Raw genomic sequence first — 26542 nt, forward strand, 5'->3', positions numbered from 1 at the left:
ATCAGGCACAATCCTTCCCGTGAGTGGTTTAGTATCATACCATCATAACATATATGAGAAGAACACAACCCGCGTCATGCCAACAACTGGTTTTTAAATAAATGTGTTTAGTTCCGTTGCAAAGACCCTATAAGTGAATCATAAAAGAGGGTTCAAAACGAAAAAGCAAATTCATGATTATATAACTTATAGATCTACAAAATATTTTAACGAGACTGATTTTATTCACCATTTATCTCAGTGTCCCTTTGACAGTATACTAGAAATTGATGATCCTGATGAAGCGCTACTAAGTTTTATAAATATTTTTACTGAAGTGTTAAATCATCATGCTCCTCTCATTAAAAAGCGAGTTAAACATGTTTATCAAAATCAGTGGATAAATGATGAAATTAAGGAGGGCATGAAAAAACGTGATTATTATCATAAGAAAAAAGACACATATAACTATAAATTTTGGAGAAATAAGGTTAAATACCTCATAGAAAATTCAAAACAAAATTTTTATACTGAAGTATTAGAACAAGAAAAAGGAAATAGTAGCAAATTATGGAAACACTTGCATAATGTAAATGGTAGTGAAAATCATCATAACCATGCAATCTTAAATGACTGTAGTAATAAACCAATTACAGACCCTAAAAGCATTGCTGATACTTTCAATAATTATTTTACAAATATTACTGAAAATGTCAATCTTAATTCAAACTCAAGCACCAGTTGTTCTGGAAAACTTGATAATTATATTTCATGTCGTGTACCAGAAAATGTCTTTTTTACCATACCACAAATAACTAATGAATTTGTTCTCCATCAATTAATCACACTTGATGAGAAAAAAGCAACAGGTCTTGATAATATCAGTGCAAAGTTTTTAAAAATGTCATCACAGCTTATTTCAATTCCATTATGCCACATTTTTAATTTAAGCATAAGAAAATCAGTGTACCCATCGTTATTCAAACTGGCTAAAGTTCTACCAGTTTTTAAAAATAAAGGTTCAAAAAATGATGTTTTTAATTACAGACCTATTGCAATTTTACCATTACTATCTAAGATCCTTGAGCGACACGTAAAAACTCATTTCATGAATTTTCTAAACAAATATAATCTAATAAATAAATTTGGTGTTTTTACTGTCTTCTGATTGGTTAAAATTATTAGTTTTATTTTCAATGTTCTCAATTTTGATGGCGACACGCCCACTCTGACGTTGTGTATTCATACGCTAACATGTGTGTACGTTGTTATTGTTAATATAAATATTATAAAAAGTTCTTTGAGCCTTATTTTTGATAGAAATTTATTTATAATGAATGGCAATAATTTATTTTGATTTTATTGAACCATAAAACTAATTGTTGACTCTTCACATTTTACATAATCCGCTTCGCGGATTATTCAATGTGAAGAGTCAAAAATTAGTTTTATGGTTCAATAAATTCAAATTAGATAATAGCCATTCATTAATTGTATGTCATGCAATCAGGCTTTCGTGCAAACCATTCCTGTCAAACTGCTATGACTTCTTTGATAGATAAATGGTTAAAAGCCGTTGATGAAGGAAATTTAGTAGGGGCAGTATTTTTTAGATCTATGTAAAGCTTTTGATCTTCTAAATCACAAACTGCTCCTTCAAAAATTACAAAAATATAAATGTTCTTATAATTCAATTCATTGGTTTACTTCGTATTTAGCTGATAGACATCAAGTCGTATCAATTTCAAATACTTTTTCAGATGTATCTACATTAAAAGCAGGTGTACCTCAAGGGTCCGTTTTAGGTCCTATATTATTTTTAATATTTATTAATGATTTGCCTTTGTGTAATCCTAATCATAATCTTGATCTTTTTGCTGATGATAGCACTATTTCTGTAATTGGAAAAGACAAAAGGTATATAAGTCAGACACTCAATGTTGTATTAGAAAATATTTGTCAATGGGTTGATGAAAACAAAATGTTAGTTAATGTGTCAAAAACTAAGACAATGTGTATAGGTTCAAAACAAAAACTGTCTGTAATGTGTAATGACACATTAAATGTATCCATTAATGGCCAAAAGATTAATGAAAGTCACTGTGAAAAAGACCTGGGTATTTTTGTTGACAAAACTCTTTCTTGGTATGATCAAATTAATCATATAATCAAAAAAGTTAATTCTTCATTAGCTTTATTAAAAAGAATCAAGAAATACTTGAATCACAATGCACGAATTCTATTTTACAATGCGTATATTCTTCCACATTTGGATTACTGTTGTTCAGTATGGGGAAACTGTAACAAGTTTTTAGTTAACAGTCTACTAAAATTGCAAAAAAGGGCAGCTAGAATTATTTTAAACGAACACGATATTCGAAAACCATCTATTGAACTATTTGAAAAATCTGGAATCATTCCTGTTACTAAGAGAATATTTTACCACAAATCATTATTAATGTATAAATCAAAACACCAACTGGCACCAAAATATTTATCCAATCTTATTGTGCCTACAAGTAGTAAACAATCGTACAATACTCGACTTTCATCATCGGATAATTTTATTGTCCCTAAATCAAATACAGAATTATACAAATCAAGTTTTTCTTTTAGTGGTCCAAAAGTGTGGAATTCACTGTCCAGTGAAATTAAAAAAATCAAAAAGTATATCTGCATTCAAAAACTCTTACAAGTCATTTTTTTTTAAAAGTGTTGAATTTATAAGTTAAGCCACAATGTATACCATAGTTGTTTTTGTTGTTGTTGTTATATTACTTTATATACGTCTATTGTTTACATGTGTGTAACAGTAGACTAATTATTTTTTATTCATATTGTTAACATTGTATGCATGTAGAGAGCCTTATTGAAAATTGGTTTAATCCAAATGAGTCACTCTCTTTAAATAAAGATATTATTATTATTATTATTATTATAATCAATATTGACGCCAAAATATGCAATCTTTAATGACCTGTCAGGACTGGGTTGCACAAACGTCTATTAAAGTTAATAGTCTATTAAAAGTACACTTAGATTTAATAGTCTATTACTTGCGTTGCACAAAATTTAATTAACGTTAATAGTCTATTAACTCACTATTAAATTTAATTGAACGAAGGAGCGCTATTAAGTCCTTAATTGTACATTTAAAATGGATGCCATGCAAGTGCTTGGATTACTTGTACCTCAAAATCAGCCGAAGAATACCGTGACAGGCTCTTCTTAACTCGATGATTTGACGGACTGAGAGCCTCGCACAGCCGGTGATATCCCACATTGTATGATTTCGTCACAAAAAGAATTGTTTTTGTTATTAGGAAATAATAATAGAAAGAAGCATAAATGAAGATATAATTGTAATTCTATGATTAACCATTTTCATTATGAATCTATTAGGGAAACAATGGTTTTATTTTCAATACGGCAAGTGTCATTAAACTGAAGAAAAAAACTTTTGCCGTCATCCTTGGAAGTATGAGGGTCTGAATGGGGGGGGTCTGTTATTCTGTAAACATTTAATTTTCACCCCTTTTTTCTCTAATCTTCAAAAAATAAGTCTATTCTTTAAAAGTGATTTTTTACGCATTATTATCTAATTTTTTCCCAAGTTTTCTTTAATCTTTAAAAACAAAAGTAAAAAACATTCTTTTAAATAAATGAGAACGGTGATTTCCAAACAACATCAAGGCTTTCATTTGTTTCTCAACAATGACGTGTTGATGAGTATTGTTCCGCATGATTAAAGTGCTAGTTCCTTGAAGTAACAAGTCCAAGTTCTCATCAGTTCTTTCCAGTGATTTTGACTACATATAAGACGATGTGGTGTAATTGCCAATGAGACAACTCTTCAAAGAGACCAAATGACACAGAAATTAACACCTATAGGTCACTGTACGGCATTCAACAATGAGCAAAAGCCAACCACATAGTCAGCTATAAACAGGGTCGGCTTCAGGTTTTTTGAAAGAGGGGCCGTAGTTTGTAAAAGATAGCCGAGCGGAGGGAGGCGAATTTTTTTTTGGCCCCTTTTTAGGACTAAAAACATAAAATAAGTGAAATATGCACTTTTTAACGGTTCCTGGCGTGGGGCATGCATATTTTGTAGTTGCAGGTATGGTGTAAGGGTTGGAGATTTTAGATGCTGTATCTCCCTATTAATTTCTATCATAAAATGATAGTATGGATCCAAGAGCTATGTACTGATACATTTAATGTGTGATTTGTCAGTAAAACATAGGCATGGAAAATTCTCGCACGTTTGTTGGAAGTTAAATTAGAATAACCTCACAGAGTTCTTGTTGTTAACAAGATATACGCTGGGCTATTCGATTGAATTTGAAATACGACCGACACGAGTTAAAAAAGACAAAAGGCAAGCAATTTTTATCCAAATTTTTGGTTGATATGTTTCACCCAACAACATTAAGGGAAGTAAAGGGTTCCAAATCAATCAAAGGCTAAGAATGAGTCTGAAATGACAACGAATTTATGAATGCCGGCCGACAAATGATGACATAAAGGCCACACCCAGCAGGCAGGTTGCAGTCTGGTCTTGAAAAAAGTATTCCATATATATCAGTTCGGCGAAACAGACATTCCGGTCAGACATGAAAACCCCTGCCACAAAAAAATATGCCCGCTTTTATTCATCATGTTTATTTAATGCCTTCTGTTGGGAATTTTCGTTTCTAATAGAAAAAAATGTGGACAAGATTTTTGTTTTGCGTCTAGAATTTTTGTTGAAGGCAAAAACTAGAGTTATTTTTTTCTCTCTCAAATATCTAAGACTGTCTCCTCAAATCAAATCAAATGGTTCGCACTAACGACTTTAAATCTATATAGAGCTTATACTGACTGGGGATCATTATTCAGGTATATTATTTTAAAATAGGCTGGGGCGTTTGGGGTTAAACATGTTTCCGTAGTTAGATACTATTGCTGTGGAACTTTTTTTTTTTCATGAGAGTGACATAGTCTATAGAGCATTACTTTCTGTTTGGTGGAATAGTGAAATATAAGTCAATATGTTCTTGCTAAATCCTGTGTCGCTTTGAAGGTGTCATGATTGTCATCCTCAGCCTATGCAATGTGTTACTGTAATTTGAATTTCAAAATGACTGAGAGACGTTTTATTCGACGCACTGCAGGTCAACTCCACCATAGCGAATCACATGACTTTGATAATCAGTAAATTCCAGCGAAAAATATCTTTATAGGTCAAGAATTGTCGTATAAAAATTAAATAGTAGTACACGGGAAATGGCAAAGTTCACCATGTTCACGAAGTCTAGTCTGATTAATCATTTAAAAAAAAAATCCGAGCAAAAGAGGGGGAGGGGGCGTAGAGGGCGTACACTGATCCGCCACTGATAAAAGTCCGAGTAGAAGTATCGGAAACCAGTTCACATTGACTGAATCCTATAGTCTGTTATCACGAAACCAAAAAAGGTTTACCAAGTTTGTTTTTACTTTTATCATATTTTTACAATGATAATTTTGGTCATTTTCTTTAAATTCTAAGAAGGGAAAATTCTGTCAACAGTTAATTTTTAGCGTTTTCTTTTATAAATCATTCAATACTCATTATATTTTTAGACCACGCATTTCTCTAATCTTTATTTTTTTGGCCCATTATTCTCTCATCTTCATTTTTTAAGGGCATTATTCTCTAATCATTTAACCCCATCCAAACCCTCAAGTATGCTTTGTTCAAACTGAAATATATTTCTTAGTATAAAATCAATTCTCCAAAATTAACAATTTGTAGAAGGCATGCATGGACGAAAGCATTGGACATTTGAAAACCTTTTATAACAGGGGTGAAGAATGTGCAATCTCCGTTGACGCTTTGATAAAGAGTGCTTTCTTTCACGTCCGCATTTCTATTAAGTATGGCATGCCGAGTTAACATTTTTTAAAATGATTACTACAGATTGGAGAAATCAGAATAACAGAACAGTGCACAATAACGTACAATAACATACATTTTTATTCGTAGGAGATAAGAGAAACTACGTGATAGCTTTGATTTTTTTTTTTATTTATTTAAGATGGCATGGTGTATGTTATCCATAATTTTTATATCCAATACATATTTAACAAATTTTTTTGCAACTGAAAACTGTAATGAAGATGAAACAAAACTATCCGACACTTTGGTATGTCTTGGATATAAACTTAAAATAAATATCTGATATTCACATGGGATAGGCCTAAGGGTTCATAATTTACAGAAATTATTGGACTTATTTGGGGTTGCCCAGATATTCCGACACATCATTATTCCGACACCCCATTGTTCCGACACCCCAATAGGCCGACACAGGTTAATAACTGCAGTTATAGAAAATATACCTCATGAGTAGAGCTTCACGAGGGTGTGGATGTGGGTTTACAGAATAGAGAATGATGGGGGGGGGGGGGGGATTTAAAGAATAGAGAAAATAGACCAATAACAAAGAATAGAGAAAAATGAGGTGTTTAAATATAAAGATTAGAGAATAATTGGCAGAAAGTATAAAGAATACAGATAGGAATTAACGACCCCTTCCTCCGCAATCCAGACACCCCTTCATAAAATAGTTGGCACTGTCACAGGAAGGTTCCAGTTTTCATTATTCCGATCGATTTACCAGCATTTTTAGCTCACCTGGCCGAAAGGCCAAGTAAGCTTTTCTCATCACTTGGCGTCCGGCGTCCGTCGTCGTCCGTCGTCGTCGTCCTGCGTTAACTTTTACAAAAATCTTCTCCTTTGAAACTACTGGGCCAAATTTAAATTTAACTAAATTTGGCCACAATCATCATTGGGGTATCTACTTTAAAAAATGTGTCCGGTGACCCGGCCAACCAACCAAGATGGCCGCCATGGCTAAAAATAGAACATGGGGGTAAAATGCAGTTTTTGGCTTATAACTCAAAAACCAAAGCATTAAGAGCAAATCTGACAGGAAGTGAAATTGTTGATCAGGTCACGATCTATCTGCCCTGGAATTTTCAGATGGATCGGATAATCGGTTGTTAGGTTGCTGCCCCTGAATTGGTAATTTTGAGAAAATTTTGCTGTTTTTTTGTTATCTTGAATATTATTATAGATAGAGATAAACTGTAAACAGCAATAATGTACAGCAAAGTAAGAACTAAAAATAAGTCACTATGACCAAATTAGTCAATTGACCCCCTAAGGAGTTATTGCCCTTCATAGTCAATTTTTAACAATTTTCTTAAAATTTGAAGATTTTCAATAACATTTTCCACAGAAAGTACTGTTATAGATAGAGATAATTGTAAGCAGCAAGAATGTTTAGTAAAGTAAGATCTACAAACACATCACCATCACCAAAACACAATTTTGTCATGAATCCATCTGTGTCCATTGTTTAATATTCACATAGACCAAGGTGAGTGACACAGGCTCTTTAGAGCCTCTAGTTTGCTGTTGTAAACTTGTTCTTACAGATTCCTCATATATATGCATAGACCGCGGTAAATTTTACAAAGTTCTGTTTGGTTTAACACTGTCTTTAGAGTTTAATGTATTAACTTTAAATAATTCACTCTTCAATTAAGTAGTGTATAAACATTGTTGTATATAAACAAACTAAACTAATGTTCTTCTCAAAATAATTCTGTAATGCGCGGTTACACCGGACTGCATCGTACGATAACAATATTGGGCCAATGGAAGGCGTCCCAGAAAAAAAAAATAGTCTTGCCAGACGTCAAAATTATTTGGACTAGGTTAATATTATAATATTGTCAATGATTTAACTAGTCTTTGCTATGCAATAACAAATATGGCAGTTTTAAATTACAGCCGTAGTTTTTCTTCGTAAAATTCTACATCCAGCACATCGATATTGGTGTCAACATTGAAAATTAATACACATTTCCCCCGAAATACGATGTATAAACGAATAATGTGTAAATGTAATCTCCATTGAAGTTTTGAGAAAGAGTGCTTTCTTTCACGTCCGCATTTCTATCAAGTATGGCATGCAAAGTTAACATTTTAATGATTACTACAGATTTATAAGAAACACAAATAACAGAACAGTGCACAGTACCATACATTGTTATTCGTAGGACATAAACACTGGTATTAAAGAGATAATAGTAACTGCAATTACGATTATCCCAATATGGCGACGGTAGATATAGGTAAAATCTTTACACTCATTTTTCTTAAATGTAGCATGCTTTTGTCAATAGTTACTCAGCTGCAAGGTTTATCTATACCAGTACATCATATTTGAATCGTAAAGGTGCACTGGATTAGTCTAAGCGCTTTGAAAATTGCCGTCGAAAAATTCGGGATGATAATCGTAACTCGGAAAAAAAGATAATCGTAATTATGGTATTTAAAAATGGAAAGATAATCGTAACTGGAAAGTGTTTTATTGATATTGACACTTAAAACATATATCTAATAGCATATAATGAAGTTATGTCGATGAATTATTTACGAAACGTTCCATCTTATGACATTTCTCTTTATGCATATATTATTAACAGTTCTTAGGAAAACAGCTACATATGTGTATTAATTTATGTTTTTTGATTGAGTTAAGTCTGCCAATGATATTTTAACGTGCGTTTTTCTATGTTGTGATGTTATGCTATTGTTTTTTTTTCACTAGTAATTTTGGGGCCCTTTATAGCTTGTTGTTCGGTGTGAGCCAAGGCTCCGTGTTGAAGGCCGTACATTGACCTATAATGGTTTACCTTTTTATAAATTGTTATTTGGATAGAGAGTTGCATGTCTCATTGGCACTCACACCACATCTTCCTATATCTACATACTAGTATATCATAAAATTTAGTTTTTTTAATAAATAATGCCGTTAGTTTTCTCGTCTAAAGTGTTTTACATTGTCATTTCGGAGCCTTTTATAGCTGTCTATGCCGTATGGTCTTTGCTCATTGTTGAAGGCCGTACGGTGACCTATTTTTGTTAATATCTGAGTCATGTTGGTCTCTTGTGGAAAGTTGTCTCGTTGTTAATCATACCATATTTTTTGGCATTTTAGCTACTTCATGACTGTCACTGAAATTTCGATATCTCAGAAAATAACTATAAACAACACAAATTTAATTTTGAATTATAACAATATGACATCCTTTAAACAGTTAATGCTATATAAGAATAGAGAAAGGTTGGGATTTTTTGTGTATTATGAAATTAAGTAACGTGGAGTTCTTTGACAAACATGGATTTGTGTTCTCTTATAGTTTGGCCAAAAGCCCGAAAATGAAGAATTGAAGTTGATGTGGCTTTAAATTGTCTTACAATGAATACTTATTCAAAGAATGACTGCAAAGTGGAGAATAAAATAACGCATATTCCGCAATATTAGAAACAAACTAATTCAAAAATTCATAAATACTCGGTATATGAAAAGTATGATGCATACATATGCATGGAAGATATTGTAGAGACAAATATTGAAGGTACTAAACAAGGAACATTTTTGTATTTGCATACTTGCCATACAATAAGTTATTTTCTATTAAATTGATACAGCCACCTTCCTATTTTAGTTGTGGGGATAGAAAATTAATATCATTCATACACGTTTGAGAAATATGTGCAGTTCTTTAAATTCAGATTAACATCGTGTTAATATTAAACCCAGTCCCGCATGCAGCTGTGGCCACCCTGTTGAGGATAGTATACACTATTTTTTACAGTGCGCTCTTCACAACGAAGCCAGAGAAATACTGTTTTCAAAATTAGAAAGTTATGCTATATCCATTGAGCTTCTTTTAGCTGGTGACGGTGACCTTTCTTTTCAGCAAAACAAAGACATTTTGAGTCCGTACAATCTTATATCAGAATAACACAAAGATTTAAAGCAGTCAATTAACATTCTAAATTTCTACTTTACAACCTTTCACTTCAGTCTAGTTGTTTCATTATTATTCCTTATTATATTGTATTTTTTTTTTCTTTTTTCTTTTTATTTCTAATTTTTTTTTGAAGTATGTATTACATGCATTACTACTATGCTGTGTTTTTTTTTCTCGCCATTATCTAATGTACTTTGTGTTTATATTTATATTGGGAGAGGACGTCTCTAATGTTGTTATAACTTGTGTCCAATCCCTTTTGCTACTTTTGCAAGTAAAATATGTTTAAACTAAAAGGTTATGCATATTGTTGTCAGTTATAAATAGATATACAAGTTGAAATGATAGGACTTTTTTTTACTGGGAACTCACTTTAGTCCCATGACTGTATATATATATATATATATATATATATATATATATATATATATATATATGTCTGCCTGTGTGTAGTGACAACTGCAAATTATACCTTGTCCATCGGATTTCTTATGTATTTCTTTATATATATATAAGTAAATTTGTCCTAGATATTAACCTGTAAGTTTCTTCATTTATTTTTATATGCGTTTATGTCATCGTTAAACTTGACATTTGCATTTTTAACACACAAAATACCATTGAAATGCTGAAAGACACATTTATTATGTTTCAGTTACTATTATCCGATAAAGAAAATTACGATTATCAAAGAAGAAAAATACCATAGAGTTACGATTATCATACCGAATTTTTCAACGGCAATTTTCAAAGCGCTCAGACGATTCCAGTGCACCGTTACGATTCAAATATGATGTAATGGTATAGATAAACCTTGCAGCTGAGTAACTATTGACAAAAGCATGCTACATTTAAGAAAAATGAGTGTAAAGATTTTACCTATATCTACCGTCGCCATATTGGGATAATCGTAATTGCAGTTACTATTATCTCTTTAATACCAGTGATAAAGAGAAACTACGTGACAATTTTGATATATTACACAGTGAATTAATTTAGTTTTTTTTTTAAGTAAAGATGGCATAGTGTATATTTTCCATAATATTTATAACCAATAATACATATCTAACATTATTTTTTTTGCAACTGAAAACTGTAGATGAAACGAAACTATCCGACACTTTTGTATATCTTGGGTATAACCTTCAAACAAATATCTGATATTGACATGGGATAGGGTTCATAATAACATAAACAATTATTGGACTTTTGGGGATCGCCCAGATATTCCGACACCCCACTGGTCCAACACCCCAATAGTCCGAGTAGAGCTTCATGAGGGTGTTTGAGTGGATTTACAGAATAGAGAATAATGAGGGGTGATTAAAGAATAGAGAAAAATGAGGTCCTAAAATAATGGGCAAAAAATATAAAAAATAGAGAAAATGGCAAACATTTTAAAGAATACAGATATGACCCAGACACCCCTTGGTAGAATAATTGTTGACATGTTATTTGAACTATTCGTTCTTATATCACAGAAACAGATTTTAGCATGCCACCTATAGGGTATAACTATCAAAGAAGTACCATGACCATGATGCATATAAAGAAACTGAAAAGTTTTGGTATAAGAAAATAGGAACACATTCTATTTAAAAAAAAAAGAAATGTCATCAGCAGTGCAGTCTCTCTTCATAAAGAAAAATGTTCCCGTGATCAGGGAACGACCATTTAACTTCAAGAGGGTTATGTTTTTTTCCTTAAAAAAATATTCTGATCCCCAATTTGATGGAAAAAAAATATTTCTGGTCAAGCAGATGAAAAAAAATATTTTGAATGCAGATTCCCCCATACCTTATATATAGTGTTAAACAAAACATGCAAACATGCGACACGAAAATTACTCTAACAACCAACACCACATCTTTTGACACTCACAACGGAAGGTGCCAGTTTTCACTATTCCGATTTACGAGCATTTTTTGCGTTTGTAAACTTATTCTAACAGATTCCTCACAGAGAACGCGGCAAACTTTACAAAGTTCTATTTGGTTTACCACAGTTTTTATAGTTCAACGTACCGCGTATTAACTAACTCTTAATAGTAGTTATAAACATTGTTGTATATATAGACTAACTGAACTAATGTTCATCTCAAAATAATTCTGTACACTAAACTAAGCATCTCGCATACAATCGTCTAAGCGGTAAAGCCTAACTGGAGCCTTAACTTTCTAATTTCTCTGCTTTAAGAGAGATACATAGCTGTGTATCGTCATGTTAGTTATTCGATAAAGCTTCACAAAGCTTATTTAGTTTGACAAAATGTTCGCTACACCGCGTCTCATTCATTCATAGTTTTAGGGGTGAATATATCCGTCCACTTTCACTAATACATATCTACCAACCAACCGTGATAAATTGTCTGAGCCTGCTGCAAGACAAATTCGCGGCGGTTCCTATTCAATACTAGTATGTACTTTCATTGTCTAGTGGCAGTTCAAGTGTCATTGACACTTTTTCATGCCGGATGGCAACTTTTACAGGGCCTATCTAATTTTTTTTTACTGGCAACTGATTGTTCTCGGCCTGAACATGCATGTCAGTAATATTTGCCACTGGACATCACGCAAAATTGAAATATTGTAAGTACTTTATGATATGTTACTTGTATTATTATTTTTAGGACTATCAGGAGGAATAGGTTTAACTGATGGGATTATTCTCTTGAAATCAAAATTATTTATTTTTAAAAAGTTGTTGAATTATTCCATGTCAGACTATTTGGGGTATCAGACTATCATGGGGTGTCGGACTAATTGGGCGTCGGACTATTGGGATGTCGCACCAATGGGGTGTCGGACTAATGGGACATCTGAATAACGGGGCTGCCCCGATTTATGATACTTAATTTCTCCCCTTGTGTATTTTTTCCGAGAATTTCCAATCCCTTGCAATGACAACACAAGCAATTTCTTGTATCTTGTTTGAAATAAATTAGCGGCTTAATTTTTCTCATGGGAGATTAAAAATTTCTGATTTTACCACGATTGTGCCAAATACTATAGTAATTTATTCGATTTCCCTACCTTCCATAAACGAAGTGAAAAATCGACTTAGATGGAGCCAGACTCTCGAAATGGAAGATATAAATATAGCAGGCTGCAGTTGTCAATTTTCTTTTGTAGACGTCGACAATAAACTTTATATTTAAATTAGTAACATAATGGAATTTAAGACTAATGCTTTTTTATTCCCCAATTCCCCTCGTTTTTCGAGACTTTTCTATCTCTTTCAATACAACATATGCAATTTCTTGTATTTTGGAATTAGACATGTTTTGGTGTCAATTGAAAGTAGACCCAGGGTTGCGTTTAATATATTAGCGGCTACGTAGATGTATGACTATTGAACGTGTAGATAGCCTAACAGCTACGTAGATATTGATAGCAGCTAGGCTAGCTACACGTTCAATCCAGTCATAAATCTACGTAGCATTACGTAGCATTATTTAACTGCTTCGATGTAGAACACAACCCCGTTGAAAAATGATGAAATCGCTGAAATCGTGTTGACGTCATGAAAAATTGATGAAAATCATGAAAATCATGATAACGTCGTGAAAATGATGAAAATCGAGAAAATCGTAATGACGTTGTGAAAAAATGATGAAACTCGCAGAATTAAATGGAGCTTAATTGACTATTAAAATGTTAATAGTCACTTAATTGTCTATTAGTTAATAGTATCCTTAAAAGTACTTCGTGCAACGCTATTAAATCACTCTATTAACTAATTGTCAATTAGATATTTAATAGTCTATTAGAAGTTAATAGTCTATTAACTTAATAGACGTTTGTGTCCCTTTTTAATAAGTCTATTTATCTTTTTTGAATGAGAATATTTAGAATTTGGAATTGGATCATTTGAACTATGGAAAGGATCCTGCCTTATAGCGTTAAAATTGATTTGTCAGGGAATAAGATAAGCTAAAACAAGAATTAAATATGAAACATTTCAAGAGAAAACAAGTATATTTTAACATCTTAGACTTAAGTTTACTTAATAATAACAAACAATTTGTCATTTTGGAATGTTCTACATTTGTCATTGCAGGGCCTTTTATAACTAACTATGCGGTATGGACTTTTCTAAATGTTGTAGGTCGTACGGTGACCTATAGTTATTAATTTCTGTCTCATTGGGCTCTTGTGGAGAGTTGTCTCATTGGCAATCATACCATTTCTTCTTTTATATATAAACAACTCTAAATGAGCAAATTGACAGTTAACCGGGCTTCTATATTTTCTATGTTATCTCAGTACCAGTGTCTGACAAACGATCTCAGGACCAGTGTCTGACAAACGCGACAACTCCTATTTGAAATTGTAAATTTTTCTCATCTTTTAACAGCAATGCACCAAGTTCACCAGTGCATGGATTATCTATTTCTTAACTCATTCTCTATATTCGAGAGCTGCTACTTCTACTCAGACTTTATAAATGTCATCGATGTATGAGAAAAATAATAATTATGTCTTAAGTCAAAGAACATCGTTTCCTTATTCCGAAACAATTCATTCAAGTATTCAGTGTCAACTTCAAAATTGCTACAGGATGGCTTTGAGTTGTACATTCTACTGATCAGGGGTTTTTTCACATAAAAAAAATATCACTGAAAACACTTACAACGGACATCGTTTAAAAAGGCTATGATTGCATTATACAGGTAAGATAATGAAAATGCGTCATTGGATTCTTTTAAGGGGTTAGATAAGAGAGGTGTGTGCAAATGTGTACGATAATGTGCAGGTCTGACAAAGTCCGTGTCATAATGAGTTGGAAATTCTGTAGATGTGAACCAAATTCATCAAGAGGTGCTGGAGCAATTGCGAATACAAACTGATGTTATCCTTTTATTCAACCTTTCCTGTAAAAAAAAAAGTTTTAAAAAAAAACACGTAATCAATTAAAAGAGTTTCATTATTTTAGATCTAAGTGTGTATGACCAATGCAATTTGTTCTGGTTGGTGTTTTTAAGCTTTACTATCTATGCACGTAAAAAAAATTCACAAGTTATGTAGTTTCGCAAAAAAAAATAACTTTTTAGCTTTTAAAACTGCAATCGATTAAATTTGGCAAATCGAATTGTAAGCAACTTTACTATCAAAAACTCAAGTTCCAATGCATATCTTCATTGTTTGGTTATGATCACCATTCTGAAATAAATTTGTTTCAAAACAGTATTGAGTATTTAGAGGCCAACTCAAGCACGCCCCTGGGTGTAGGATTTTCTCGCTGTGTTGAAGACTCATTGGTGGCCTTCGACTGTTTTCTGCTCTTTGGTCGGGTTGTTATCTCTTTGAAACATTCCCAATTTCCATTCTCAATTCTATCTTGAAAATTTTCCACATTTTGATTACATGATATCACTAGTGCTAAAAGGGCTTTAAATGTTGTCAATGTAAAATGGTTTTTTTTTTGTAATTAAAGTTTTGTTACAGTTTATCATGTAACACATGTAATAATGTTACAGGTTTTAATCCTTTTAATCTTATAAATACTTAAATTATTGGCCTTTTATTTATAAATTAACTATGCTTTCAATTGAATAAAGTTCTAGTGTATGTTTGTTCGGCACATAACAAGTTTACAAATATGAATACATTTATTTTAGAAGTAGGAAGCACACGGTTCTCATTGCTCTTTTATTGCCAATTCAACACAAATAAAGGTATGCTCAGATTTTTATATTATCAAGACAAGTTGGAAATTAAAGATCGCAGCTACATATTTCGGTATAAATTTGTGTATTTTTATAACAAAACGCACTGTTCGTGAATAGGCTATAATTTTTTCTTGTTGTTGCCCCCCACTTTTTTTTCATTGTGAGTTTCATGGAGTTATTTAGATGGGCGGGAGTAATATTATTTCTTTGAAAAAGGAAAACCTTGTGGAACATTCGTTTTTTTGTAACAATTTAACACACCCTGTTTTTAAAATGTTGTGCGTTAATTCATTTAAACTAAACACAAGAAATAAACAATACTAAACAAAATACAAGAAATAAACAATATAAAACAGTCATCTAAGTAACGTTACAAATGATCTAAAATGTATTTGTGGAATTTGAAACCGAACTGTAATTTAGGTCGTTCGTACATATGAGTTTCGAAAAATGCCATAACTAAATGGGATAAAATTGGGGCAACTTTTTTCCCCATGGCTGTACCAGATATTTGCCTGTAAGATTTCCCGTTGAAATTTAAGTAGTTATTTTGAAAGGGAAACAGATATATAGCTGAAAGTTGTTTAACTATAAGCATACTTCCATAATCATATCACAAGGAATTGTGAGAGCGTGTCGCTGGAAACCCTGAAATTACAATGTACCAAATAGCACTTAGAATGTATGAGTTGGGGGTTATTCGGGATTTTCAAGTTCGTGAATCTAACAATTTTTGCTCCAAATGTAAAGTAAAACAGGGATTAAATTCAGACGACGAACTGAAAAATTGTTTTACAACGTAATTCTATCGTGCATTATTTCAGAACGTTTATGAAGTGAATATTACTACCTCTACTCGTCTGGAGTGAAAGCATATTGTCGATACATCAGGTGTTGTACTATAGCAGGACGTTTTGGAAGCATGGAAGAATTGATTGTTGGAGGGGTGGTAGGAGGAACAATATGTATATTCATAGTATTATTCATGATTATTTGTTTCTGTTTGGAATCTGAGGAACGCCATAACAGAATCAGACAGATAAATATACAACCAGCAAACGATATCTTTATTAGTGAGTATTGTATGATAAACAATTAACGAATCATTGCAACAATTGAATACACATTATAAAATGGTCTAAATATGATTTTTTATTTGAAAGAAGGGTACATAATGGAAACCATTATTTGGCTTCCGAAATGGCAAAAATCACAACAATCTTCAGTCTTTTCGAATGTATGTTAATTCAATTAATATATGTTTAGGTGATACCATTACTCAGGACTTTTGAACACAAAAATGGATGCTACTGTGAAGTCATTGATGTGTTGAAATTGACTAAAATAATATTCACACTTCGTGTTTGGCGAAATATTATTATATATGACGCTTTTCAAAAGTATAAAACTTGTTTCTAATAGAGTAATGTCTTGTTTAAATCATTCAAATTCTTTAGTTAATTGATTAAAACCAAGATTCCCTCAGGTTGATGTAGCGTTTAGTAAGATGGACTTGGTTGTTCTTTTTTATGTCCCATTTAATCATATTGTTCCTTATGTTTTCTTGTTTTATATATCATTCATTGCCTTCCAAACTTTTGGATCTTGAGCATTCTTCATGCAGGTTAATAGACAAAAGTACTAGCAAAATGTATATAAGTCTTATTTTCATTTATGACAATATTTATTTTTGATTTCCAAAATAAATGATTTACATATCAATTGCTCCGATCATTTGATCGCACAGCTGTTGGGCTTTTAGTTCCCGACAGTATGACCCGTCTAGTTGTATTCCACCGCTAACATAACCCGAATAATTCAGTTCCTCGCCGTATTCGATCTCTTCTACTTGAAGTAATCGTAGATTGGCGGAATATTACGACTTGATTTATTCGAGTCTAACAATGATTAATTAAATCAAATCAAGTAATCAGATATAACAAATCATTACTAGTGTGAAAGTTCGGACAAATAAACGAACATTGAAGGGCTAAACTTTTCTAGGGGGAAAGTGATCCTAGACCAATGAACATTTTGTTTATTCACCATGTAACCCACTAATTATATAATTTCATTAATAAATATATTTTTTGCATTCCTAATACATGTTTTTGACTCTAACCTTTCCTTTAAAAAGTTAATAAAAAATTCAGTACTGTTTGAGCAGGTGTGAGCAAAAACTTATGTAACTTCCGAAAGCTTTGAATATTTATTTATGATTACAGGAATACACCAAACAAGGTATCCCCCAAGAGGACCACCACCGGCGTACCCGGGAAGATAGCATAAATTAAAGGCAATAAGAATAGTATTGTCCACGAGAACCACCTCCGGCGTACTCGGGGAATAACATAAATTAAAGGCAATAACAATGGTTTACTCCAGGACCACCACCGGCGTACCCAGGAAGATGACATAATTAAAAGACAATAACAATGGTATACTTCAAGAGGACAACAACCGGCGTAAAAGGGGAGATAACATAAATCAAAGGCAATAACAATGGTGTACTCAGGGACCACCACCGTCGTACACGTGGAGATAACATAAGTAAAAGGCAATAGCAATAGTATACTCCACGACGACAACCACCGGCGTACATGGGGCGAACACAAATTAAAGGCAATTACAATGGTTTACTCCAGGACAACCACCGTCGTAACCGGGGAGATAACATAAATAAAAGACAATAGCAATGGTATACGCCACGATGACCACCTCCGGCGTACCCAGGGAGATAACATACATAAAAGACAATAACTATGGTATACTTCACGAGGACCACCACCGGTGTAACCGCGGAGATAACATAAATCAAAGGCAATAACAATGGTATACTCCTCGAGGACATCTACCGGCGTAACCGGGAAGATAACATAAGTAAAAGGCAATAGCAATAGTATACTCCACGACGACAACCACCGGCGTACCTGGGGCGAACACAAATTTAAGGCAATTACAATGGTAATACTATACTCCAGGACAACCACCGTCGTAACCGGGGAGATAACATAAATAAAAGACAATAGCAATGATATACGCCACGAGGATCACCTCCGGCGTACCCAGGGAGATAACATACATTAAAGAAAATAACAATGGTATACTTCACGAGGACCACCACCGGCGTAACCGCGGAGATAACATAAATCAAAGACAATAACAATGGTATACTCCACGAGGACCACCACAAGGGTAACCGGGAGATAACATAAATAAAAGACAATAACAATGGAATACTCCACGAGGACCACCATCGGCGTAACCGGGGAGATAAGATAAATCAAAGACAATAACAATGGTATACTCCACGAGGACCACCACCGGCGTAACAGGGGATAACTTAAATAAAAGACAATTACAATGGTATACTCCACGAGGACATCTACCGGCGTAACCGGGGAGATAACATAAATCAAAGGCAATAACAATGGTATACTCCTCGAAGACATCTACCGGCGTAACAGGGGATATAAAATAAATTAAAGGCAATAAAAATGGTATACTCCTCGAGGTCATCCACCAGCGTAACAGGGATATAAAATAAATTAAAGGCAGTAACAATGGCATACTAAAACCAGGTTCAATCCACCATTTTCTACATAAGAAAATGCCTGTACCAAGTCAGGAATATGACAGAACTTTGTTATCCATTCGTTTGATGTGTTTGAACTTTTGAATTTGCCATTCGACCCTCATTGTCAATTTCTAGATGTAAGTCAAAATATGAGGCATAAAAATAAATTAAAAAAAATTAAAATAAATAAAATAAATAAAATAAATAAAATAAATAAAATAAATAAAATAAATAAAATAAATAAATAAATTATTTGGAAAATACGTTGAAGGTTTAAAAAGTCATGAGAATTCTGAATGCAATTAGGTTCTATCCGGGCACTCTGGTTCTAAACCTTGGTTCATTCTGGTTTTTTTGGTTCTGAATCTTGGTTCTTTGGTTCGAAACCATGGTAACTGGTTCAACATCCGGGTTGTTTGGTTATAGCAACCCAACTTCTTGGTTCCATCTGGGTTCTATTCTAGATCATTCTAATGTTCCCGTTGAACTCGGAGAAGATAACCGCAAGTATCCGAATAAAAAGATAAAGTAGGTCAAAGACGCTAAAATTGTTTGATTACATTAAACATTTCAGCATCGGCGGTAAAGGAAGCTGTAAGGTAATATCTTCTCTTTTAATTATTTTCGTTAGGAAACTAGATAGAAATAAAGCATCGTTTAGATTTTTTTTTAAAAAGCGAAATATACAATCTATCGAACATCCTTTTATTTAATTTCAGTCGTTCTGTTTTCATTTATTTCCTTTACTCATCCCTTATTTCCGTTAATATTTCTAGAAGTTTTAAAACCACCCAATTAGGACATGTCGCACAATTGGCCGACGATATGTGCATCTAGCCACTTGACCAGTTAACGACTTGAATATATATTTGAATGATTGCATATTTATTTTCAAATTCGACTGAATTTTATTTAATTGGCTTTGTAATAATGCCAGATTTGAAAGAAATACATGAAAAAATCGTTTTGTTCGAAACAAAATGTTCAAAGACATATAAAAAGAAAAAGATTTGTTAGCTATAATTAGTTGAAAAATAAGCTATAAAATATTACAAAAATGTAAATGTACAATAAATTTGTTAAATTTGAGACTCCTTGTGAAGGGGATGCATATAATCATTCGGCCCAAAAAAAAAGAAATCAAAATTAAGATTAAATATTTTTATAAATAAAATTGTGTGTGTGTGTGTGTGTTAATGGCAGTGCTAGTGGGATGAGTATTACCAGCACAATAGTCATAACTTCTGTGTTGGTGCCATAGTGGATAGGCATAAGGTGTTACCCTAGTCCGTCCTTCCCGAACGTTCCAAAAAATGAGTCCCGTTCTCCTAACTTTAGTTTGCCTCAACCAAAATTAGGAAATACTACAAAACTTATACGCAATATGAAAAAGAAAACGTGGCATGAGTGTCAATGAAATCTCTCCACAAAAGACCAAATGACTCATAAATTAACAACTAAATGTCACCATACGGCCTTTAACAATGAGCAAAGCCCATTCACAATAGTCAGCTATAAAAGGCATCGCAATGACAATGTAAAACAATTCAAACGAGAGAACTAACAGGCTTATTTATGTACAAAAACAAATATGTAACACATAAACAAACGGCAATCACTGAATTACAGGCTCCTGACTTGGGACAGGCACATATATACAGAATAAGGCGGGGTTAAATTTGTTAACGGGTTCCCCATCCTTTACCTGATATGGCTTGACTGCCAATGAGAACTCTCCATAATAGATCAGATGACACAGGAATTAACAACTATAGGTCACAATACGGTCTTCAACAATGAGCAAAGTTCATACCCCATAGTCACCTATAAAAGGCACCGAAATGACAATGTAAAACAATTCAAACGAGAATAGAAACGGACAAATTTATTAACAAAAAATGAACGAAAAACAAATATGTTACACATAAACAAACGACAACCACTGAATTACAGGCTCCTGACTTGCGACAGGCACATACATACCGAATAAGGCGGGATCCCCACCATCCCCCTATCCTGGGACAATGCTTATTATCACACAACACAAGATAAAATTTGAAATTTGGTAGCATCACTTTTACCGTTTATGAGTATTCGTGTCCCTATAAAAACATAGAAAATGCTGAATTTTTCGTTTCCGTTCTCTTAAATAACTTTGACCCAATCAAACGTTATAAACCTTATACGCAATGTTTATTACCCCATAACACAGATCTATGAAGTTCGATATTGGGTGGCGTCACTTTTACTGTTCGTGAGTCATTAGATGTAAGAAGATGTGGTACGAGTTCCATTGATACAAATATCAACACGGAGCCTTTAGACAAGAAAAATGCTAAATCTGTTGTTACCGTTCTTCAACTTTAGTTTGCCTTAACCAAATATTTTGAAACTTATACACAGTGCTTATGGTCACAAAACGGTCAAAATAACGTGAATCCTGCATCTATATGTGGAAGTTTACTCATGTTTTTTTTTTTATACAAGCAGGTGCATCTGTGGCCCATTGACATATTTTACTTTTATTTAAGTAAACAGCTTATTTACTTCCATTGAATTCTACTTCTAGAATTAATTTGCATATTTTTTCAGGATCTCGGTACAGTCTGGTTAACAGACAGTGATATTTCAAGTTACATGTGACCAGTATAACAAAGTGTTTCACTAGATTGAGCTCTCTGTGTACTTTAAAGGTTCTTTGCATTGAGTTCAGTTTATTGATATGCGTATACCTTCTGTGTGAATTTATAATGTAAAAACAGACTATCCTTATCTGCATGTCCATGAAATGAAATGAAATCTAAGGTAAAATGATTAAAACATTTTGCATTATCTATCACAACTGGCAGCACACATGGTGCTACGTATACTAAAGCAGTAAATGTTCTCTCTAATTGGGGTCTCGTTGGGGGTTCTGATCCCGGATCCCGCTTACTGTTTTGTCGGATTCCTATATCCCGCTTACACTATGTACGGAAGCAATTCTCATTTTTTTTTTAAATTCCCGTGTCCCACTAGACTTCAATTCCCGTTTTCACGGCACAATAATTTGACTTTCACGTGTCACGCTTAATAAAAGTCAGCAATCCCGCGTCACGCTTTGACCCAAATGAGACCCACTCAATTTTTTCACGATTTAGTTTTCATTTGTACCAAACATTCTTAAAAATTGAGAATGAAAATGTGGAATGTGTAAAAGAGACAGTAACATGACGAAAGAGCAGAAAGCAGTCGAAGGCCACCAATGGGTCTTCAACAAAGCGTGAGAATCCCTCGACCGGAGGCGGGCCTCAGATGGCCCCTAAACAAAGTGTGTACTAGTTCAAACTCCAAAACATAAAACTGAACTAACAACTAAAAACACACAAGATCAACAAAAAACAAGAGACTCCTGACTTGTCGTCAAGGTAATCATACCAAGAGACACACCCAATATACATTTGTACATAGGGTCAATAGTCAAAAAGTTATAGTCTGGTCAAGAGTTTCTTATCAAAAACGCAAAGCAGATTTTGAGGAAAGGGTCATCGTGCTACACAAAAATAACAAATATATCTTTATATCTAAAATAGATATAAGAAGATGTGGTATGAGTGCCAATCAGACAATTCCTCATTTAATTCAAACAAAATATACAAGTTGTACATTGAGGGCAAAGGTCAAGCTCACATGAAGTTTCTATTGCCACTAGACTTGCCATCTTATGACAATACATCTACATGCCAAATATTCAGAAGCAAGGTCAATTGAAAATTATTTTTTGAGGTCAAGGTAATACACACTGTATGCCGATGACACACCCAACGTGCATAGGTCAAGAGTCAAAAAGTCATATTCTGGTCAATAGTTCCATGTCAAAAATATACACAGCAGTCATGCACGAAAGTGCATCATGGTACACGTATATGTAACAATGTCTTATGTCATGATGCACTGCACATGCCAAATACAGAAAACCTAGGTCAGAGACAGAAACACAAGACATATAACTAAACTCAATGGAACGGTTCTTGTATTGCAGGTCACTACAATTGCCTTCAAAATAGAACATAAACTCTCGCAACTGCAAAATTAAAACCATCTTTCACAAAAGTTAAGCAGGATTATTTGCAACGATTATCTTACCACTGTCAATTGAGAAACGAGTCATGCAGTTATGTCAATAAATTAAAACGGTAAGATTAGACATTAAAACACTAAAAACTAGGGTTTACCATTAATTTCAAACCTAACAAGGCGATAGTTCTATGGTAAACTGATGGAAACACATGATACAGTCATGAAATTGAATATTTGCAATAGTCATGATAGTTCGACCAGAACAATACAAGACAGATTTGTAAACAAATGAAAGTAATGTTATATATATACATACGAATTTTTAATCACAATGCACAAAAAAGGAACCGTAGTTTTCATTCATTTTTTTTTATCTAGAATGTACGCTTGCGTTAAACAATGGAAATCAAGCACTGTATATTTATATAAACGATCAATCTTGTAAAATAAAATAAAATAAATAAATAAATAAATAAATAAATAAATAAATAAATAAATAAATAAATAAATAAATAAATAAATAAATAAATAAATAAATAAAATAAATAAATTAAAAAAAAAAAGAAAAATTCCAAAAAAAAAAATATGCAAAGAGATCAAACCAGTAACAACAAAGTAGAGTGCAGGAAAGTACTTCCAATAATAGGCCATGAACATACCGTTTTGATGTTTCTGTTGGAAATTCTGTTTTAAGATTTGAATAAATTCGACTTTGTCAAAATTGATCAATCAGAATCAAGAATTAACTCTCATCCCAGTGTTATCGGCTAAGCCGGCGATTAAAATCAAATATTCATATAAAAAAATACACAAATTTACTCTTACCAATTTCGGACCACAATTTGAATCAATCGTTCATAAACCACTGGAATAAGAGTAAGTAACAATAAATCTTCAGGAGAGATCATGAGAAATTGAAGAGTAGCTAGATGACGTCTGACAAGGACGCAAATTATCGACAAATGATCACAGCAGGTTTCACTGGCGTTTTTGTTTTGAAATAAAGTAAAACGAAAATTATAAAAGTAACTTTAATTTAATGCATAATAAAAATATATAAGACAACAATAACTGTTTTCAAAACAGTGCTGACTCCACCCTTTTCATTCAACTTTTCTTTTACAACTTCACAACAGTACAACCCGACTTGTCTGTTAGAACAAATCTGACTATGATTTTTCAAATGACTGTAATGTTTGTTACTTCTGTAACGGTATGGTAGCTCTGAGCTTAATTGAGTGTAGTCCACTGTTTTGATATGTTACTACTTATGAATAAGTTAATTGTCACATAATATGAATAAATGAATTGAAAATGGTGATTGTTTTGATGTCAAATAAATAAATAAATGAATATTGCAACGCTCCTGGTATTCTTTGTATTTGGCACAAGGGAATATGATTTATATTGTTACAATTTGAATATCATTGTTATCTCGTTAATGGCATGTATACATAATCCAAAGACCTTTGTGTGCATGAGCACGATGCTGGAATAGGTATAGTTACATTTTTTCTAACAATGCTCCCATGTTCATTGGTACACCACAGACGTACTGTTTTCTGTCTTATGATTGTGATACTGCATTGAGAATGCTCACTTTCTCTTTGATGACAACTCCCGATGCAAATAAAGTTCAGAACTGTTTTTCTGAGACAATTTTCTCTTTCTATGACTTCTCTGATAAATTTTCGTTTGCAAGAAAAACTTCCACCACACATGATCAATAGCACCAACACTAATTTCCATGGAACTATTAATGAATTATTCATTATGTTTTGTTCTGAAAAAAAGTAATTTTTAATCGAGTTTAAGGCCACTCATATTGAACTATACGATGGTATCTAGACAGGTTAGACAACAGGAGTTAAGGTAATAAAAAGTTTGCCATGGCGAAATTTTATTAAAACATTGCGTTGTAAGTGTATACTTTTACTCTTTTATTTAAGCATGTCCTCAAGGATTAATATATGTGTGATAATTGTCTGTAAATTTCAGTTCATTAATATATATATATTCATTTTTAATTGTGCTTTTGGTAATTCAAATTCCTTTCAGGCAGGTCTGATGTTTTGGTTGTACTGTTGTAAATGGTTTGCTCTCTAGCGGTTTTTTAAAGGTTATTTTTTAGTGAGCGGATGAAGGTTACTTCAGAAACACACGTTGTCTGAACGGAAATCATACCCCATGTTTAATTAACGAATTGCTACAAATATGTGACTTATGTCATCAGGACTCTTTGATCATCTTTAAGATTCTGGCATAGTTAGTGAAACAAAAAAGAAGGAAGTTCTAAAAAATATATAATTTACAAAAATGCATGAGTGAAAAAAAGCAACTTACCGGCTATATCGGAACAATCGAAATGTCAATATCCTCTCCATGATTTACCTCTTATAGTCCTATTTCTTTTACCTAACTGTACTTGGGAGTTACTCCGCCCATTGGTTTATTGTAAATAAGGCTTATTTTTTAATAAGTCATGTTTCTTAATAGAAGAAATAATCCAAAACTCTAGCAGTGCCAAGTTTATATTTGTAAGAATAGTAAGAAATAATGAATGAATATGGAACGAAGACTTAAAAAGACATATATGGGTCATAGCCATTGACAAAAACAAAATTTACTTATTTGTACTGAAAAGGTATTTATGTAAAGACGTCAATCAAATACTAAAAGTATCATTTATCAATTTGACAGCGTTAGTCATTATTCTTGTCTATTTCCTTAATGTTACAGAAGTTTTTAATAAGATATAGGTAAATTATACAATAGAATACAGATTGTTGAAAGTCAATAAAATGTTTGAAAAATAGTTAATGAATCTTCATCTGATCTTATATATTGAACAAGACATATACATACGGAATATTTAAAAAATCTCTTAGATAGTTCTTTCGTGTGTGTGTGTGTGTGGGGGGGGGGGGAAGGACTCAAGATAACAAGTGGAGACAACCTCTGAATAGAATTAGTAAGTTTAGTCCCAGGGTATTGATTCTCCTCCAACATGCGTAGGTTTGTTTTGCAAGATCTCTATCCCTATCAAATACTTTTCATTTATCATTTATCATCAAATTTCGAAATCAAATATTAGCCCTTGATTTACATATTGATCATACTGCATGCAGATTGTTTATACTCTTCAGGTCACGAAAATAAAGGAAAAACAACAAGAAAAAATTACTTTCGGAATTTAAAGTCCATAATGCTCTTCGTACTTTATTTTACATCTTAACTTTTATTCGAGTGTCACTGATGATTTTTTTGTAGACGAAACATAACAGTTACGCTGTTTTCCACCAATATAGTAAACAGACGGTCATAGGTCATATTCAGTATTGTCACAATAGAAAAAAAAATGGATGGTTTGTTTACTGTGTAAAACCTAAATTATATGAACAATT

General features: G+C 32.9%; 1 long non-coding RNA gene across 1 annotated transcript; it reads left to right on the forward strand.

The window, feature by feature from the left end:
- Window positions 1-15383: 15383 nt before the first annotated feature.
- On the forward strand, window positions 15384-18065 carry LOC143051555 (uncharacterized). The gene is made up of 3 exons (XR_012970826.1): window positions 15384-15508; window positions 16327-16575; window positions 17728-18065. It is a non-coding gene; the product is annotated as an uncharacterized LOC143051555 (long non-coding RNA).
- Window positions 18066-26542: the final 8477 nt, after the last annotated feature.

Source organism: Mytilus galloprovincialis, chromosome 1 (assembly GCF_965363235.1).
Source record: "Mytilus galloprovincialis chromosome 1, xbMytGall1.hap1.1, whole genome shotgun sequence".
Lineage (NCBI taxonomy): Eukaryota > Metazoa > Mollusca > Bivalvia > Mytilida > Mytilidae > Mytilus > Mytilus galloprovincialis.